At 41.8% G+C, this 20,689-nt stretch overlaps 1 protein-coding gene across 1 annotated transcript in view; it reads right to left on the reverse strand.

Annotated features, from left to right (window-relative positions):
* LOC111972527 (leucine-rich repeat and fibronectin type-III domain-containing protein 2-like) overlaps positions 1-20,689 on the reverse strand; it is a 127,033-nt gene that overhangs the window by 49,544 nt on the left and 56,800 nt on the right. Inside the window, exon 2 of the mRNA XM_023999530.3 lies at positions 1,513-1,613. The gene's annotated coding sequence lies outside the window, so the exon portion shown is untranslated. The remainder of the gene's footprint in view (positions 1-1,512; positions 1,614-20,689) is intronic.

The following is a 20,689-nucleotide window of genomic DNA, read 5'->3' on the forward strand; positions in this document are numbered from 1 at the left end:
ATGTAGTTTCACGGACAGGGCGGGATTCTAACATCATACATCTCCTTTCTCCTCCCTTCTCTGTCTAACTCTGATTAAGATGGCATATCACCTTTTATCGGCAACAAGACAGGTGTAATAAAACATGGATCCTCCCCTACTACATGGTCCACTGTATTGTTTTTACCCCACATTGTTGATTGATTTATTTGGTCTACATGGAAAACACAGGACACAGCTGGGCACAGTTAGGCTATAGCAGATTCAAAATGGCTGCCGTCAGTTATGCTTCTACATACTGCCCATATTGCTCCTCTCAGTATCAGCTGTAACAATTTCCCAATTCACAACCAGAGATCTTATCCTCCACTCCCGCCAGAGGAAGCCTTACTGAGACTCATAAGGCAAGGCTACCCGTGGTGGCTGTGTCAGAGAGGTACCTCCTTCTCACACCATGGATCTGGGCAGCTGGAGCTGTGTTCACAACAGAAGCCAGGAAACAGCCCATATGAAGAACAGAGAAAAATTCTTGCTGCTGAAAAGATACAGCGAAAGAGTGTAGTTTACTGTAACATATCAAGCAATAAGTCCCCAGTGTAGCGGTAGTAGACTATTCATTTACTTCGATGTTGAAAGCAGCAATGATTGGTCAACTTCGATTCAGCAGCACCCGGTTTAGGGTAAAGGGATAAGGGCTTGAAATTCCCCCTGCTGTTTTTCTATTCACTTGAAGAGATAATTGTGCAGAATTGAAAAAGTTGTAATTTACGTTTTTCTGTGAAAATGAAACAAATCGTTCTGGCAAGGCATATGCAGTAGGGACACAATACTTTTGAAAACCTTTGGCTGTAGCTGGGTAGCAAGACAAAAGGCATGTTAAAATCTTCAACATATTTCCGCGCACAACACAGACTCAAACTTAACTTMTATCCAAACACCGGAATTGACCTGACCTTCAACCAACTTTTTCGAGGTCTGTGCTCAATAACAAAAAGTATCTTAAAATTCTTGTTTTTCAGCTTCATGCATTTAATGGCAGACCGTCTTGACCTTGGTCAGCTCCTGCACCCCCAGGGGGTTATAGATTTGATTTGATGTGGTCAGGGTCAAAATCCACCGTAATCCTTGAGAAAGAATGCCTGCTGACTTTCAATAACCAGGAGGCTGCAGGAGCTGGAGCCTTTCCTCCCCCTTGTCTTAAGGGCACCCAGGGCTTAGTCTGAGAGAAATGATAAACCCCAGGGAACCTGCATGCTTCTACAGTATGTGTCCAATACTCCTCACTCAGCCACGCCAACACAAACAACAATCATCAGTCCAGCCTCGTACCACCTCATTCCACCCAAACACTTCCTTTCCAAATACTTTCTTCTTCAGAAGCGAAAGCCTTTAAATGATTTCTCAACCTTTGTTTTTCCTCTAGAGGACTTTGTTTTCGTACCAGTAAGGTTAAGGCCCGCAGGGATTGGCCCTGCTGTAGGTGTGTGAGGTAAGTGGATTCCAAACACCTGTGCTCTGCTCGGTGCTACTAACCTGTATTGTGTGGTTTCACTGCCATAGGTTCACTCACAGGGCGCCACCCATCAATCACAGCCTGCACATCTCTGACCACCACACCAGAGGGAATGGTTAACCTGGAGAACACACAGGACACACACACACATTCTGATCAGTTTACACATGGCAACACACTCCAATCAGCTCTAACACAGAAATTCTATGTACACTTTGTAAATAGCTACAGAAATTCTGAGAATCTGATGGATATGGAATTACTGTACATGCAGTGGTCAAATAAGTCCCTTGTACAGTACGTTTAGGATTTATTGCATAATGAGTTCCGGCTTCCAATAATACAGCTCTAGCCCTGCAGCGTACACACTGTTTGGGGAACGCATAAGAGCCATCCATCTATGTAACACCACTGCGATAGACATCCTCAACGTAAGTCCTCATCATCTAATGCTTTGTATTCGATGGCTTTGATATAGATTGTCAGAGCAGCAGTACTAGAAACTCAGATTCCTCTTATAACCAAGTGGAATCTGAATCTGAAYATGACGAATGCCCTGCAAAGGGAATACTGTTTGAAAGCCGTATCCATAGGACAGTCATACGGGATGCAGGGGAGGGGATCCGAGTGCCAAAGAGAGATATAATAAATATGACTAATGCATACTGAGTATGGTGATGTAAGACAGGAAATAGCTGTCTTATTGATTATAATAAGTAAAGAGGTACAAAACAATAAAACCAAAGAACTACATTTACGTCATGTAGCAAACACTCTTATCCAGAGCAATTTACAGTGGTGAGTGTATACATTTTCATACTTTTTTCCCACTGGTCCCCCGTGGGGATCGAAACCACCACCCTGGCGTTGCAAGCACCATGCTCTACCAACTGAGCTACACTACATAAACTGTCCATTCATCTTCCTGCGTTTAGACCAAAGAATGGGATGCGTGAGATAACGAGCTGCAGTAGTTCCAGTCTTTGGGTTATCGTCACTGGATATGGATGTATCAGGATTGGGCGAAGGCAGTGCTTAAACTGCTTTGTGTCGAGTGCTTCACGTGTGTGCCCACACAGATCGGAACTCTCAATTTCTAATGAGTATAGACCAAGAAGTTAATCACGCAGCTGACCAAATTACGCAAGATTTTACTTCTGGGCTAACCAAGATTAGCTATCCATAACAAAAGTAATTTGTTACACTAGCTCCAGACACCTCACTGAAAGACTGACTGGGTTAACTTGACAGACAGACTGACTGGGTTAGCTTGACAGACAGACTGACTGGGTTAGCTTGGCAGACCAGACTGACTGACTGGGTTAGCTTGACAGACAGACAGACAGACTGGGTTAGCTTGACAGACAGACAGTCTAACTGGGTTAGCTTGACAGACAGACAGACTGACTGGGTTAGCTTGACAGACAGAAAACTGACTGGGTTAGCTTGACAGACAGACAGACTGACTGGGTTAGCTTGACAGACAGACAGACTGACTGGGTTAGCTTGACAGACAGACATACTGACTGGGTTAGCTTGATAGACAACTGACTGGGTTAGCTTGACAGACACATGGACAGGGTTAGCTTGACAGACAGACTGACTGGGTTAGCTTGACAGACAACTGACTGGGTTAACTTGACAGACTGACTGACTGGGTTAGCTTGACAGACAGACTGACTAGGTTAGCTTGACAGACAACTGACTGGGTTAGCTTGACAGACAGACTGACTGGGTTAGCTTGACAGACAATGACTGGGTTAGCTTGACAGACAGACTGACTGGGTTAGCTTGACAGACAACTGACTGGGTTAGCTTGACAGACAGACTGACTGGGTTAGCTTGACAAACAGACAGACTGACTGACTGGGTTAGCTTGACAGACAGACTGACTAGGTTAGCTTGACAGTCAACTGACTGGGTTAGCTTGACAGACAGACTGACTGGGTTAGGTTGACAGCAGACAGACAGACTGGGTTAGCTTGACAGACACATGACAGGGTTAGCTTGACAGACAAGACTGACTGGGTTAGCTTGACAGACACATGGACAAATAAGTGTGAAAACATTGGAGCCCATTGTAGAAGTGTAGGACTTTCAACTAGATTTAAGATAATTCACTCTGACAGAAAATTATTGCAATAAGATATTTCCTATAATTACAACCTAGTGCACCTGCCACACTCATTAGCTCTGTGATACGGATGAAGAATTCAGCTGCATTTATGTAAATTGAGAGCTTGATGAAGTTATAATGAATTGGATAGCACTGGATTATAAGGCTTTTTGGAGTAGAGTCACTGTATCTTCTTTAATTGTGTACCTCCCTATTCTTGCAAAACGTTAAGTTCAAAAGATACATGAGTGATAAACATGTAAACTGCACAGAGACGTGTTTCCGCTTTTGACGAATCACTTTGCAAAAAACTCTAACATGTAAAGCACTCAAAACCAAGAAAATTTGAGGGAGTAAATGTTTGCTTTAAAAAATTACATTGATCTTTCAAATCAACTTTAGGCCTAACCTTTTTCCATATTGATCTCTATTTATCTAACACTTGAATGTTCCATAAACTGCAACAAAGAGCAGTATGTACGGAGGCTTTCGATTCATTCACCCCCTAAAACCCTCCACTGCTCATCAACACACTTATTTTATCTGAATAAATATGCAGAACATTCCTTGAACACAGTTAGTTTTCAACTAATGACACAAGCCAATGACCGCATTCCTCTTTAGCCCATCTTGAAAGGAGGATTCTGCTTTCCCATTAGTGACTAATGTGCCATAATATTGACTGCTTTTGCGATGGGCCATCATGCAAGACAAAAAAGTGCAAAGCAGAATCTTAAGCACATGGAGGGAACCTGATGTGAGTTTCTGCCTCCTAGCAGCCACATCTGGTAGGTATTTCTCACTTTATCCAGAGCCAAATGCTTTGACTTACACATGCTGAGATCTAAATGATCTTGAACCTATTCCATAGCGAGAGATGGAGATAGATGGAGAGATAGAGAGAACTCTGTTAGTAATTAGTCAGGTGGCGAAATAGAATTTGCTGCCAAGTGAATTAGACCACGTCTACTGTGCTGCATCTCATTCTTTAAAAAAATGTCCAGAAACTAGAGTTTTGCTTCAGAATGCTTAGCTACAACATAGATTGATTTAGAAATCACTGCTAACGTGTAATATCCACAGGTGACACTTTGATACAGGTGTAGGATCTTAATTTGACCAGTTTCTCACAGCAGGAAAATAATCCTGCAGCAACAGGAAATGTGAATTATTATGTGGATAATAATTAACCCCCTAGATTTGAAATCAAATTAGCATAACAACAAAAATCGACATAAAAATCCATCAGTTTAAGCTAGAGATATGTTTTTTTTCAATGGATGCGGTGAAAGATGACAGAGCTATAGCGGTGTTTGTCAGACAATGAGACATTCACGAAAATTGCTCTTCTCACAAAATCGTCTGTACCGTCCTAACAGTTTGGCCTACAAACTGTTTTGCTTCAGACTCGTCTGAAGGTCCCCTGGGACCAGTTCAAAAATGTTTACTGTATATACGTCCATACCAGTCAAAAGTTTGGACACACCTACTCATTCCAGGGTTTTTCTTTATTTTTACTATTGTAGAATAATAGTGAATACATCAAAACTATGAAATAACACAAATGGAATCATGTAGTAACCAAAAAAGTGTTTAACAATTAAAAATATATTTGAGATTTGAGATTCTTAAAAAGTAACCACCCTTTGCCTTGATGACAGCTTTGCTAGCTAGGTAAACAATGAATCCCAACTCATGACGTTACTACCCTGCATGAATCTGCAGGTAGCTAACCAACCAGGTTCAATGTTAGCTAGCTAACATTAGGCTATAGCTAGCCAAGTAAATGGCTCTGAGATATGAATAATAAGATCATACATGTAACGTTAGCTAGAGAGCCAGCCAGTGAACGTTAGTTAGCTAGGTAAACAATGAACTATAATCCCAACTCATTACATTACTACCCTGCATTAAGCTGCAGGTTGCTAACCAACCAGGCTCAATGTTAGCTAGCTAAAATTAAGCTATAGCTAGCCAAGCAAATGGCTCTTTCTATCAAAATTAGAAACGTGTAATATCTGAAAATGTAGCTAGCTAGACCATCTTACCTGTATACATGGATGGACACATCTCCTGTTGGATGCCATGGTTGCCCTTAGTTTGAAGATGTAATCCAGAGACAGGTGGTTTCTCCATTTCCTTAGCAATCATACTCAAAATCCACTGATTTAAAAACTCGTTCCTCCAAAAGGGGAGAGCAACACTTGTGCAGTTTTAATACAAAAACGTTTTTTTTTTAAAGTCACGTTAGATAGGATTACCTAGACATACTGACCAGCTCAAATAGACAGAAGCTGGCAGACCAATCCAAACTAATCTCTCAGAATGTCCAGCCTACTCATTATCTCAGCCAATCATGACTTGCGGGAAGGTTGCAGTCTTTTTCTGTGGCTAAACCAACTAGGCTTGTAATTTAACAATTGTATTTGTATTTACAGATGAAAGTTGAAATGTTCGTGAAGGCATTTCTGCCAATTAACACATTTTGATTAAAAAAAGTTTACGTTCAAATGGCTTTCCTGTGCAGTAGTGACCCGCAACATACATCTAGTTCCCTGAAACATGGTCACATATACTAATTCATTTTTAAATGGATGGGTTTATTGGTGGTAAAATAGACATGTTATAACATTTTGAACCACCAGGCTGCGGATGTCATGCAGTCTGTCATTTTTGTGTTTATTCTTTTTCATAAAAACAATGACAAGTTTGATGTCGGACAACAATAGAATGTTCATGATGTCACTGACAACTGTTTACAGACATGTCGATAGACGTAGTATAAACCAGCCTTTAGTCTTGAAATCTTTGGTTGTTTAGTACACTACTGCACTCACTCTGTTTAGCATATGCCTAAATACAGTTGAAGTCAGAAGTTTACATACAGTTGAAGTCGGAAGTTTACATACACTTAGATTGGAGTCATTAAAACTCGTTTTTCAACGACTCCACACATTTCTTGTTAACAAACTATAGTTTTGGCAAGTCGGTTAGGACATCTACTTTGTGCATGACACAAGTAATTTTTCCACCAATTGTTTACAGACAGATTATTTCACTTTTAATTTCACTTTTAATTCACTGTATCACAATTCCAGTTGGTCAGAAGTTTACATACACTAAATTGACTGTGCCTTTAAACAGCTTGGAAAATTCCAGAAAATTATGTCACGGCTTTAGAACCTTCTGATAGGCTARTTGACATTATTTGAGTCAATTGGAGGTGTACCTGTGGATGTATTTCAAGGCCTACCTTCAAACTCTGTGCCTCTTTGCTTGACATCATGGGAAAATCAAAAGAAATCAGCTAAGACCTCAGAAACAGAATTGTAGACCTCCACATGTCTGGTTCAGCCTTGGGAGCAATTTCCAAATGCCTGAAGGTGCCACGTTCATCTGTACAAACAATAGTACGCAAGTATAAACACCATGGGACCACGCAGCCGTCATTTGCTCAGGAAGGAGATGCGTTCCGTCTCCTAGAGATGAACGTACTTTGGTGCGAAAAGTGCAAATCAATCTCAGAACAACAGTAAAGGACCGTGTGAAGATGCTGGAGGAAACAGGAACAAAAGTATCTATAGCCACAGTAAAACGAGTCCTATATCGACATAACCTGAAAGGCTTATGAAAACAAGCCTTTTTGTTTCTGGTTTGAGACAATAAATAACAATAACAATAAATACTGTCTGTCTTTGTCTTCACAAATGCTACATTAATTTGATAGCGATTTGTTCTGTTAGTAAGGAATGGTGCTCCAAAACCACCATAAAAAAGCCAGACTATGGTTTGCAACAGCACATGGGGACAAAGGGTGTACTTTTTGGAGAAATGTCCTCTGGTCTGATGAAACAAAAATAGAACTGTTTGGCCATAATGTCCATCATTATGTTTGGAGGAAAAAGGGGGAGGCTTGCAAGCCGAAGAACAACATCCCAACTGTGAAGCACGGGGGTGGCAGCATCATGTTGTGGGGGTGCTTTGCTGCAGGAGGAACTGGTGCACTTCACAAAATGGCATCATGAGGGATGAGGGAAAATTATGTGGATATATTGAAGCAACATCTCAAGACATCAGTCAGGAAGTTAAAGCTTTGTGGCAAATGGGTCTTCCAAATGGACAATGACCCCAAGCATACTTCCAAAGTTGTGGCAAAATGGCTTAAGGACAACAAAGTCAATGTATTGGAGTGGCCATCACAAAGCACAGACCTCAATCCACTAGAAAATTTGTGGGCATAACTGAAAAAGTGTGTGCGAGCAAGGAGGCCTACAAACCTGACTCAGTTACACCACCTCTGTCAGGAGGAATGGGACAAGATTCACCCAACCTATTGTGGGAAGCTTGTGGAAGGCTACCCGAAATGTTTGACCCAAGTTAAACATTTTAAAGGCAATGCTACCAAATTCTAATTGAGTGTATGTAAACTTATGACCCACTGGGAATGTGATGAAAGAAATAAAAGCTGAAATAAATCATTCTCTCTACTATTATTCTGACATTTCACATTCTTAAAATAAAGTGGTGATCCTAACTGACCTACGATAGGGAATGTCAGGAATTGTGAAAAACTGAGTTTAAATGTATTTGGGTAAGGTGTATGTAAACTTCTGACTTCAACTGTAGATATTCCATTAAAAAATCWGCTGTTTCCAGCTACAATAGTCATTTACAACATTAACAATGTCTACACTGTATTTATGATCAATTTGATGTTATTTTAATGGACAAAAAATGTCATTTTCTTTCAAGAACAAAGGTATTTCTAAGTGACCCCAAACTTTTGAACAGTAAAAAAAAACAGTCACAAAAGAACAAACTTCCTTTAGATTTTTTGGGACTATCTGTTCTTCCATGTAGGTAATCTGTTATTCAATGCGTTTGTATGTGCTAATAGCCAAATTAAATATTTAATTAAATCATTAGTCAATTTTTTTTATACTTCAAGGGGAGTTAAAATTCAAAATCAAATAGCTAAATTATCCTTGGTATGACCTTCTTATACAATTATACAATGACCTTCTTATACAATTCCATATAACTTAGTAGAACCCCCTGTACCCCGGCTTAGCCTGGACATTTTTGTAGGGGTTTGTATTTCTTGCTGCACAGGACACTTCTCCGCGACAATAGAGTGGCCAAATTAAGACAGCACACCTGTAGGGAATATATCATATTCAGTGCCCAACCTTTAATAAAAAACGCTGATCAGGAGGAGTGTGTGAGTTTCAAAAGCCGCCAACTGGTTTGGCACAAAACCCACCGGTTCCCTGAATCAATGACTGCTGTTTAACCTAATAAGCACAGATAAAGTAACAAATGGTGTTTACAAGACCAATAAATAAAGTGAATAAATATTGGACCTCTATTGACAAGGTTTCAAGCTCTTTTGTTGTGGCTTGAATGTCTGTTGCTGCAGTTCCCCAAAGAAGCAGCCCCGGATCGTAAATTCAACATTAGTATTGTATTCCCCGGCCTCCATCAGAACGCTGTTGAGGACAACAAGACGTTTCAGTCCGAAGTGCATATCCTTGAAGTTACAGCTAGCACGGACAAAGAGGTTAATCCAATGTTTAGCATTCTTCTCAGCTTTGATGTCAAAAGTAGTTTGACAAATCTCTAGAGTCACTATTTCCTAGACAAAAAAGCAACAACCAATCCCTTGGTTTGTGATGTTTTTCCACAAGACACAGAGACACATTTTGGGGCCAGTATATAAGCCAGTTTATGACTGTCCTAAGATTACTAAGAGGACAGACTACTCCTTATAGTATATACAATAATAATAATATAATATAATACAATATATATACTCCTACACATGTAGACTTTTAGAGAACAAAGTGGGCCTGATGCCCAACACGGAAATATTAACCTTCAATAAAAGGCAATCCCTGGTGATTTGCTGTCCGCCAACTGGATTATACATAGCTTCCTGGAAAGCCATCTCCAGGCGCGAGCAGCATTACGAGGCTGCATTAAAAAGGAGATTCCTCTTGGCGGACACACAGAGGTCTGGATTCTGCCTCTCCTCTGACACTATTTATATCTGCTGCCTGTGATCCCAGTGGTCAGACAGCCTAATGAGATGGAAGCTATTCTAAAGGGATAGAAGATTGGATAGAGGTGTATGTGTTTGCATGAGTGCGTGTGTGAATGCGTGCACACAGTGCCTTCAGAAAGTATTGACACCGCTTTACTTTTTCCACATTTTGTTGTGTTACAGCCTGAATTTAAAATAGATTAAATTGCGATGTTGTGTCACTGGCCTACACACAACACCCCATAATGTTGAAGTGGAATTATGTTTCCAAATGAATTAAAAATAAAAATCTGAAATGTCATGAGTCAATAAGTATTCAACCCCTTTGTTATGGCAAGCATAAATAAGTTCAGGAGTAAATATTTGCTTAACAAGTCACATAATACGTTGCATGGTGTAATGGGTGCGTGCTGGTGGCAGGGAAGTCAGGCGCAGGAGAACAAACTTGGTAAAAACTGAGTTGTTTAATAAACGCTGATAAAACTCCAAAAACCAAAATGTACAAAATAACAAAAGTGGGTACAAAACCCTTTGCACACCAACGTAATACATGCACATCACATACAAGCAAACAATCTCCAACAAGGACATGAGGGGAAACAGAGGGTTAAATACACAACATGTAATTGATGGGATTGGAACCAGGTGTGAAGGAAGACAAGACAAAACCAATGGAAAATAAAAAATGGATCAGTGATGGCTAGAAGGTCGGTGACGTCGACCGCCGAACACCACCCGAACAAGGAGAGGGACCGACCTCGGCGGAAGTCGTGACACATGGACTCACTCTGTGTGCAATAATAGTGTTTAACATACTTTTTTAATGACTACGTTATCTCTGTACCCCACACATATAGTACAATTATCTGTAAGGTCCCTCAGTTGAGCAGTACATTTCAAACACAGATTTAACCACAAAGACAAACTCATGATCCTAATCTATACATGAATACCTATCTGACTTGTTTGGGATGAGAACGTGCCTTTGCTCAAGGACACAACACTACCTCTCCTGTCCCGTCCCGTATAGAAGGAGCTCCAAGTGCTCGTGATTGGATCACATCTCACCAAACACCCTGTTAGCGAGCGTTAGCGTTAGCACAAGGCAGCGTCATCCGTCAGAGAACCAGACAGGCCGTGATTCACGGCACAGCTGCGAAAACAACAACGACTGCAAACTAAACCTGAACTCAGGGAGAGGACTTATTCGCGAGCGAAAAAGCCAGGTCTGCCAATGAAAGGACCTTTTCCCAGAATCCTATCACTCTCTCTGTAGTACCAAACCACTTACATTATATTAGTTGGCACAGACACATGCATACACACACACACGATAACATACGCACTATACATACACATGGATTTAGTACTGTAGATATGTGGTAGTGGTGGAGTAGGTGCCTGAGGGCACACAGTGTGTTGTGAAATCTCTGAATGTATTGTAATGTTCTTAAAATTGTATAAACTGACTTAATTTTGCAGGACCCCAGGAAGAGTAGCTGCTGCTTTGGCAGCAGCTAATGGGGATCCACAATAAATACAAAATACAAAAATACTGCCCTCTGCCTACCGCAAATCAATGATCAATTATGGGGATTCAGCTCCAGTTGCACAACTGTTTTGGATGGTGAACTAGTCTGATGGACCTTAAAGGATCTCATGATGCACAGTTATATGACATAGTACAGCATGGTGAAATGTTTGGTTCCATTATTTCCATTCTCATATCCAATTACATAATCATACATGAATTAAGGTGAAACTGAGAAGCTCACATGTACTCATAATACACTTTCACAACAGCCATGTAACATAACATCCTGCAAATGGGATGTAAAAGCTGCAATCCATAGCGGTGAAACTGCCACGTCTGTTAGCAACATTACACTGAACAAAAATATAAACCAAACATGCAAAAATGTCAACGATTTTACTGAGTTACAGTTCATATAAGGACATCATTCATTAGGCCCTAATCTATGGATTTCACATGACTGGGAATCACAGATACCTGAWAAAAAAGGTAGGGGCGTGGATCAGAAAACCAGTCAGTATCTGGTGTGACCACCATCTGCCTCATGCAGCGCGACACATCTCCTTCACATAGAGTTGATAAGGCTATTGATTGTGGCCTGTAGAATGTTGTCCCACTCCTCTTCAATGGCTGTGTGAAGTTGCTGGATATTGACAGGAACTGGAACACACTGTCGTACTCGTCAGTCCTGAGCATCCCAAACAAGCTCAATAGGTGGGTCTCGTGAAGAGGGCACGACAAAGCCTATTCCCCCTCAGGAAACTGAAAAGATTTGGCATGGGTCCTCAGATCCTCAAAAGGTTCTACAGCTGCAACATCGAGAGCATCCTGACTGGTTGCATCACTGCCTGGTACGGCAAATGCTCAGCCTCCAACCGCAAGGCACGACAGAGGGTAGTTCGTACAGCCTAGTACATCACTGGGACTAAGCTGCCTGCCATCCAGGATGTCTACACCAGGCGGTGTCAGAGGAAGGCCCTAAAAATTGTCAAAGACCACAGCCACCCCAGTCATAGACTGTTCTCTACTACCGCATGACAAGCGGTACCGGAGCACCAAGTCTAGGACCAAAAGGCTTCTCAACAGGTTTTATCCCCAAGCCATAAGACTCCTGAACAGGTAATCAAATGGCTACAAGGACTATTTGCATTGTGTGCCCCCCTCAACCCCTCTTTTACACTGCTGCTACTCTCTCTTGATCATATATGCATAGTCACTTTAACTATACATTCATGTACATACTACCTTAATTGGCCCGACTAACCGGTGCCTGTATGTAGCCTCGCTACTGTTATAGCCTCTCTACTGTTATTTTTCACAGTCTTTTTTACTGTTGTTTTTATTTCTTTACTTACCTATTGTTCACCTAATACCTTTTTTGCACTGTTCGTTAGAGGCTGTAAGTAAGCATTTCACTGTAAGGTCTACACCTGCTGTATTCAGCGCACGTGAAAAATAAACTTGGATTTGATTTGACTTGACATGTCTGGTGAGTATGCAGGCTATGGAAGAACTGGGACATTTACAGCTTCCAGGAATTGTGTACAGGTGAGCAGGTGAAGAAGCCGGATGGAGGTCCTGGGCTGGTGTGGTTACACATGGTCTGCGGTTGTCAGGCCGGTTAGACGTACTGCAAAATTATCTAAAACGACATTGGAGGCTGATTATGGTAGATAAATTTACAATAAATTATCTGGCAACAGCTCTGGTGGACATTCATGCAGTCAGCATGCCAATTGCATGCTCCCTCAAAACTTGAGACATCTGTGGCATTGTGTTGCGTGACAAAACTGCACATTTGTAACGGGTGTCGTCGGAAGGATGAGACCAAGGTGCAGCGTCGTACGTGTTCATGATTCTTTAATAAATCCAAACTCAAACAAAACAACAGAAGAACAACGAACGTCACGTTCAGTAGGCTACGCAGAGCTAACAAAAAACAACATCCCACAACCTAAGGTGGCAAAACAGGCTGCCTAAGTATGATTCCCAAACAGAGACAACGATAGACAGTTGTCCCTGATTGAGAAACATACCTGGCCAAAACATAGAAACACAAAACCTAGAAATAAAGAGCATAGAATGCCCACCCAAATCACACCCTGACCAAACCAAATAGAGACATAAAAAGGCTCTCTAAGGTCAGGGCGTGACAACATTTTAGAGTGGCCTTTTGTTATCCCCAGCACAAGGTGCACCCGTGTAATGATCATGCTGTTTAATCAGCTTCCTGATATGCCACACCTGTCAGGTGGATGGATTATCTTGGCAAAGGAGAAATGCTCACTAACAGGGATGTAAACAAATTGTTGCACAACATTTTAGAGAAATAAGCTTTTTGTGCATATGGAACATTTCTGGGATCTTTTATCTCAGCTCATGAAACATGGGACCAACACGTTCCATATTGYGTTTATAATTTTGTTCAGTATACAACAACAAAGGCCTTACTTCAAACAATGAASACAGTTTTTTTCCCTCTGACATAACTGCACGTGCGATAGAACTGCAGAGCACCTCCTACGATTTGTTTTTACCGCGATGCTGGATGGATTTCCTCCAAACAAAAACAATAACAAATGTGCCTGGGGGTAGCGGTGGTTCAGTTTGAATTACATTGCTTTCATTTTTCACATCCTACCCATATCTAGTCTTTCCTGGATTACTCTTTCTATCTCTTAACCCATTGTACCCTGCAGACATAAGGGTTCTGAAGGTTCTAAATATTTATCTGTGCTCTTCCTCGTTCTCTCTCTGTTTCTCTCTATCTTTCTCTGTCCCATTATCTGTGTGTCTGTTTGTGTCTGTCTCTCTTTAAGGTCTCCCAGCTCTTTTAGTCCCTTTGCTTTTCCTTCTACCTGTATTGCTGCAGGGTTATGCTCAGTGCTCATCCCCAGGTCGGTCCAACACACCAATCGCTTTCATGTCACTCCACAAATGGATGCGATTACTGTGACTGAGGAGCCCAGGTTATCGGAGAAGGGTGACCGACTGTGCTCCTAATCAAAGTGACACGGCCATACTGCAAGGCGAAGAGGCACCCACGGAACGGCTGCACCAGCCAGTCAGCCGCCAGAGCCAGAAGCAGATACATCACCGCCACTCAACTAGTGTTTTACATGTAATAGCTTAGCTGTTAATCACATGGGGAAACTGTAATGCACTGTACTGTGTGTGACCAGCAACATGGTGTTGTGGGTACTGTTGTGACACCTGCTAACGAAGGTTAAATAATATATCAAATCAAATCAAATTGTATTGGTTACATACACATGGTTAGCAGATGTTATTGCGAGTGTAGCGAAATGCTTGTGCTTCTAGTTCCGACAGTGCAGCAATATCTAACAAGTAATATCTAACAATTCCACACATACCTAATACACACAAATCCAAGTAAGGAATGGAATAAGAATATATAATATAAATATATGGATGAGCAATGTCAGAGCGGCATAGGCTAAGATGCAATAATAGTATACGAATACAGTATATACAGTGGGGCAAAAAGTATTTAGTCAGCCACCAATTGTGCAAGTTCTCCCACTTAAAAAGATGAGAGAGGCCTTTAATTTTCATCATAGGTACACTTCAACTATGACAGACAAAATGAGGGAAAAAATCCAGAAAATCACATTGTAGGATTTTTTATGAATTTATGGCAAATTATGGTGGAAAATAGTATTTGGTCACCTACAAACAAGCAAGATTTCTGGCTCTCACAGACCTGTAACTTCTTCTTTAAGAGGCTCCTCTGTCCTCACTCATTACCTGTATTAATGGCACTGTTTGAACTTGTTATCAGTATAAAAGACACCTGTCCACCACCTCAAACAGTCACACTCCAAACTCTACTATGGCCAAGACCAAAGAGCTGTCAAAGGACACCAGAAACAAAATTGTAGACCTAACCAGGCTGGGAAGACTGAATCTGCAATAGGTAAGCAGCTTGGTTTGAAGAATCAACTGTGGGAGATTATTAGGAAATGAAGACATACAAGACCACTGATATCTTCCCTCGATCTGGGGCTCCACGCAAGATCTCACCCGTGGGGTCAAAATGATCACAAGAACGGTGAGCAAAAATCCCAGAACCACACGGGGGGACCTAGTGAATGACCTGCAGAGAGCTGGGACCAAGTAACAAAGCCTACCATCACAAGGGCATTGAAGATGAAACGTGGCTGGTCTTCAGCATGACAATGATCCCAAAACAACCGCCCGGGCAACGAAGGAGTGGCTCGTAAGAAGCATTTCAAGGTCCTGGAGTGGCCTAGCCAGTCTCCAGATCTCAACCCCATAGAAAATCTTTGGAGGGAGTTGAAAGTCCGTGTTGCCCAGCAACAGCCCCAAAACATCATGCTCTAGAGGAGATCTGCATGGAGGAATGGGCCAAAATACCAACAACAGTGTGTGAAAACCTTGTGAAGACTTACAGAAAACGTTTGACCTCTGTCATTGCCAACAAAGGTATATAACAAAGTATTGAGATAAACTTTTGTTATTGACCAAATACTTATTTTCCACCATAATTTGCAAATAAATTCATTAAAAATCCTACAATGTGATTTTTCTGGATTTTTTTTCTCATTTTGTCTGTCATAGTTGAAGTGTACCTATGATGAAAATTACAGGCCTCTCTCATCTTTTTAAGTGGGAGAACTTGCACAATTGGTGGCTGACTAAATACTTTTTTGCCCCACTGTACATATGAGATGAGCAATGCAAGATATGTAAACATTATTAAAGTGGCATTATTAAAGTGACTGGTGTTCCATTCATGGCCAGTGATTACAAGTCTGTATGTAGGCAGCAGCCTCTCTGTGTTAGTGATGGCTGTTTAACAGTCTGATGGCCTTGAGATAGAAGCTGTTTTTCAGTCTCTCGGTCCCAGCTTTGATGCAYCTGTACTGACCTCGCCTTCTGGATGGTAGCGGTGTGTATTGGTGTCAGAATGCGTGCAGAGAGGAAAGTGTGTGAAAAAGTAATGAAGTTCCATTGACGTATCCCCCTATGTAGACATTGTTCCTTGATAGCCCACAGCTGCCTCATGTATAACAAAGGTGTTGTCCTGTCTTATTTCTTAACTTTATAATTAAAAATATATAAATTAGCCCCCAGCTTGGTTTCAAGAGAGAGAAAGAGAAAGAGAGAGAGCGAAAGAGAAAGAGAGAGTCCCAGCTTGGTGCTTTGAGCTGACGGTGCAGTTTGATTGTGATTCCTAACAAGACCACTCTTAATAGGCAAGGAACCCAATGGAGCATTTTAATATGCTCTGTAATACATACTGACTATGACTACGTACCAGAATAATAGGTCTGGAGTCACCGCCAACAACAAGCATACAGGCCTATAAAATCCATTCAAATACAGTGCTGAGCCAGAAAAAAACACCTCCAACTAATGGGCATAAAGATGAGAACAAAAACAAATATCCACACTTTGTATCACTACAATATTATTGGCACTGAATATCTTATGTCATCCAAATACATGTTTTTTATGTGATTTTGAGGCATGAAATCTGTTATATCTCATCTTCTGGGCCTAAATCCCTCATCACCCATGGGAGGGTCATCGGCAAATGAATACATGGCATGCAAATAAGATTAACTCTGGCAGCATAGGCTTGGTTGCATAAAAGCGCTATGGCCCGGTTCTTGAATAGTGCAAGATTGTAAATGATGGATGTTTAGTGTGAACATTTAGTTTAATATCAGAGCAAATTAAACCACTTTCACTGATTGATTCATACTGCACAACATTTCCATTTGCCGTGGGTTCACAATAGAAATAGTTCAAGACAAGCAAACATAGAAGCTCTAGCACTTTTATATACACTGCTCAAAAAAACAAAGGGAACACTAAAATAACACATCCTAGATCTGAATGATGAATGATGAAATATTCTTATTAAATACTTTTTTCTTTACATAGTTGAATGTGCTGACAACAAAATCACACAAAAATGATCAATGGAAATGAATTATCAACCATTGGAGGTCTGGATTTGGAGTCACACTCAAAACTAAAGTGGAAAACCACACTACAGGCTGATCCAACTTTGATGTAATGTCCTTAAAACAAGTCAAAATGAGGCTCAGTAGTGTGTGTGGCCTCCACGTGCCTGTATGACCTCCCTACAACGCCTGGGCATGCTCCTGATGAGGTGGCGGATGGTCTCCTGAGGGATCTCCTCCCAGACCTGGACTAAAGCATCCGCCAACTCCTGGACAGTCTGTGGTGCAACGTGGCGTTGGTGGATGGAGCGAGACATGATGTCCCAGATGTGCTCAATTGGATTCAGGTCTGGGGAACGGGGCCGGCCAGTCCATAGCATCAATGCCTTCCTCTTGCAGGAACTGCTGACACACTCCAGCCACATGAGGTCTAGCATTGTCTTGCATTAGGAGGAACCAGGCCAACTGCACCAGCATTATGTCTCACAAGGGGTCTGAGGATCTCATCTCGGTACCTAATGGCAGTCAGGCTACCTCTGGCGAGCACATGGAGGGCTGTGCGGCCCCCAAAGAAATGCCACCCCACACCATGACTGACCCACCGCCAAACCGGTCATGCTGGAGGATGTTGCAGGCAGCAGAACGTTCTCCACGGCGTCTCAGACTCTGTCACGTCTGTCACATGTGGCGTGTGAACTTGCTTTCATCTGTGAAGAGCACAGGGCGCCAGTCGCGAATTTGCCAATCTTGGTGTTCTCTGGCAAATGCCAAACGTCCTGCACAGTGTTGGGTTGTAAGCACAACCCCCACCTGTGGACGTCGGGCCTCTAACAACCCTCATGGAGTCTGTTTCTGACCGTTTGAGCAGACACATGCACAGTTTGTGGCCTGCTGGAGTCATTTTGCAGGGCTCTGGCAGTGCTCCTCCTGCTCCTCCTTGCACAAAGGCGGAGGTAGCGTCCTGCTTGCTGGTTGTTGCCCTCACTAGCGGCCTCCTCCACGTCTCCTGATGTACTGGCCTGTCTCCTGGTAGCGCCTCCATGCTCTGGACACTACGCTGACAGACACAGCAAACCTTCTTGCCTCACCTCGCATTGATGTGCCATCCTGGATGAGCTGCACTACCTGAGCCACTTGTGTGGGTTGTAGACTCCGTCTCATGCTACCACTAGAGTGAAAGCACCGCCAGCATTCAAAAGTGACCAAAACATCAGCCAGGAAGCATAGGAGCTGAGAAGTGGTCTGTGGTCACCACCTGCAAAACCACTCCTTTATTGGGGGTGTCTTGCTAATTGCCTATAATTTCCACCTGTTGTCTATTCCATTTGCACAACAGCATGTGAAATTTATTGTCAATCAGTGTTGCTTCCTAAGTGGACAGTTTGATTTCACAGAAGTGTGATTGACTTGGAGTTACATTGTGTTGTTTAAGTGTTCCCTTWATTTTTTTGAGCAGTGTATATAGTATTTTGCAATTAAAATCTACTATATAGACATGTTTCCTGCTTTAGAAAGGCACTGCAAATGCAATAACACTACATTTGAACTAGAATGTGGCCTTCTCTAAACTGACCCCTTGATAAAGCGGTATGGTGCTACTGGGTACTGAAACTATCAATGTAAATCAGCCACGTTTGGATGTTATAGTGTTAGGTTACATGAAGTAAACGGGTTAACACTGCAGACTGCTAAAGAAACAGAGACTGATCTTTGTCAGCCCATTCATTGTCAATGTTCATTCCCAAAAGAGAGCCAAACAAAGGACAGCTATTTTGTCTGTCTATTACAGCCATATCAACTCCTATCAAAATATGCCATCCCTAAGAGCTGGTCACTAACACTCGCTTATCGTATTCATTCAAAAACAGGAATGCAAATGAAAAAATGGTGTTAATACTCCATCCCTCTCACTCTGCCAATTAGGTAACAGTGCCTAGTCCCGTTCTAAATATAGCACTGCATTGCTGGTGGAATACAACCTCTGTGCACATAGAGCAGGAGGCTGAAACACCCGCATGTTTGTGAATGAACCATGAGAGAGAACAGCCAGAAAGAAGAATAAAGGAAAAAAGAAACAGGAATTAACAACAAAAAAATGACTGAGGCCAAGTGCTTTATATAGATTGCCTCCGACTGCGACATAGCTTCATATGCCTGCATACATACAGGACCGGCTCTACCACGCAAGTCAGCTACAGTCCCATGGGGCCCCCAAGAGCCCCCGTCACGTTTCCTATTGATTCATATCAGCCGTTGCGGGGGCCCGGGGTTTGGTGGAGAGAGGGGTAGAGAAGGGCAGCCAGGCAGCTAGCAATGAGGCTGTCAGAGTCTTGACTAATTGGGGGGAAAACACAGAGCGCCAAAGAAGCTTAGACCTCATTGTTTGTCTTTGATCCATAAAACATGATGAGTTCAATCCCCTTCTCTCCTTTCATTACCGTAATAAACATGCCAGAATAAATGAATAAAACATCCCGTCGAGGAAATCACAAACTAAAAACAACAACCACAACAACACAAAATTATTTCCTGTATAAATGAGTTGGAGAGATGGTACGTGCTTTGATGGGGAAAATGCCATTGATGGGCCTCACAACTACATATAGATGTAGGATCTTAATTTGAGCCAGTTTGCTACAGCAGGAAATCAATCCTGCAGCAACAAGACATTTTAATTTTTATGTAGATTATAATTAATCCACATAATTATTGTAGGGGTTGAAAATCATGTCTGATATTTCAAAATGGAAATTACAAAATTCAGAAGCCTTTTTAAAACTCAAATACACTACAAGCTTTACATTTCCTGCATCACAGGAAAGTTCTCCTGCCACAGGGTGATCAAATTAACATCCTACATCTGTAGCATACCATCAAGGCCAATGTGGCATTGTGTAGCAAGATCCGACCCAATCATATTCACAAGGAAGTCATGTTGGGGTACTATGTCCCGAAGAGGTGAAACAATTATATCACCAGACCATCTATGCAAGGAGTGGAGGACTGAGAACAAATACATTTCCCTACAATACCTTTTGAAGATGGATTCATTTCTCAAATCTACTGCACTTAACACTAGGCGTTTCTACACAGTCACAGCTGATACTGCCATTGCACATCCCAAAATGCCAAAACACCCCATATGAATRTACTGCCTGCTGTACTTCTCCACATCACTCCTGCTCTCAAACAGAGAGGTTGCCAACAAATTTAGGGGGCATTGGATTTCCAATATTTACTTGTATATTAACTTTTACGAGGCTGTAAACAGCCTTATGGTCGGCTGAGTAAGCAAAACAGAAGAGACAAAGTTGTTCTACTGTGTTTTACAATGCTTTCCTATCCCGTTACATAAATAKAGTAACACCACTCATTTGTTCCAATGAGTCTAATTTTCCCTGATGAAATATGTAGTTTGGATTGGAGTGGGAGGATACTGCAAATGCAAATCAGTGCAGCACAAACGTTTGCACATGTGCTCGACTGCTTCATCAAACTACTGACAACTACTGTCTGACAATGTTACGAGGACCACTCAACATTTGTT

This window comes from Salvelinus sp. IW2-2015, linkage group LG14 (assembly GCF_002910315.2).
Source record: "Salvelinus sp. IW2-2015 linkage group LG14, ASM291031v2, whole genome shotgun sequence".
In the NCBI taxonomy this organism is placed as follows: Eukaryota; Metazoa; Chordata; class Actinopteri; order Salmoniformes; family Salmonidae; genus Salvelinus; species Salvelinus sp. IW2-2015.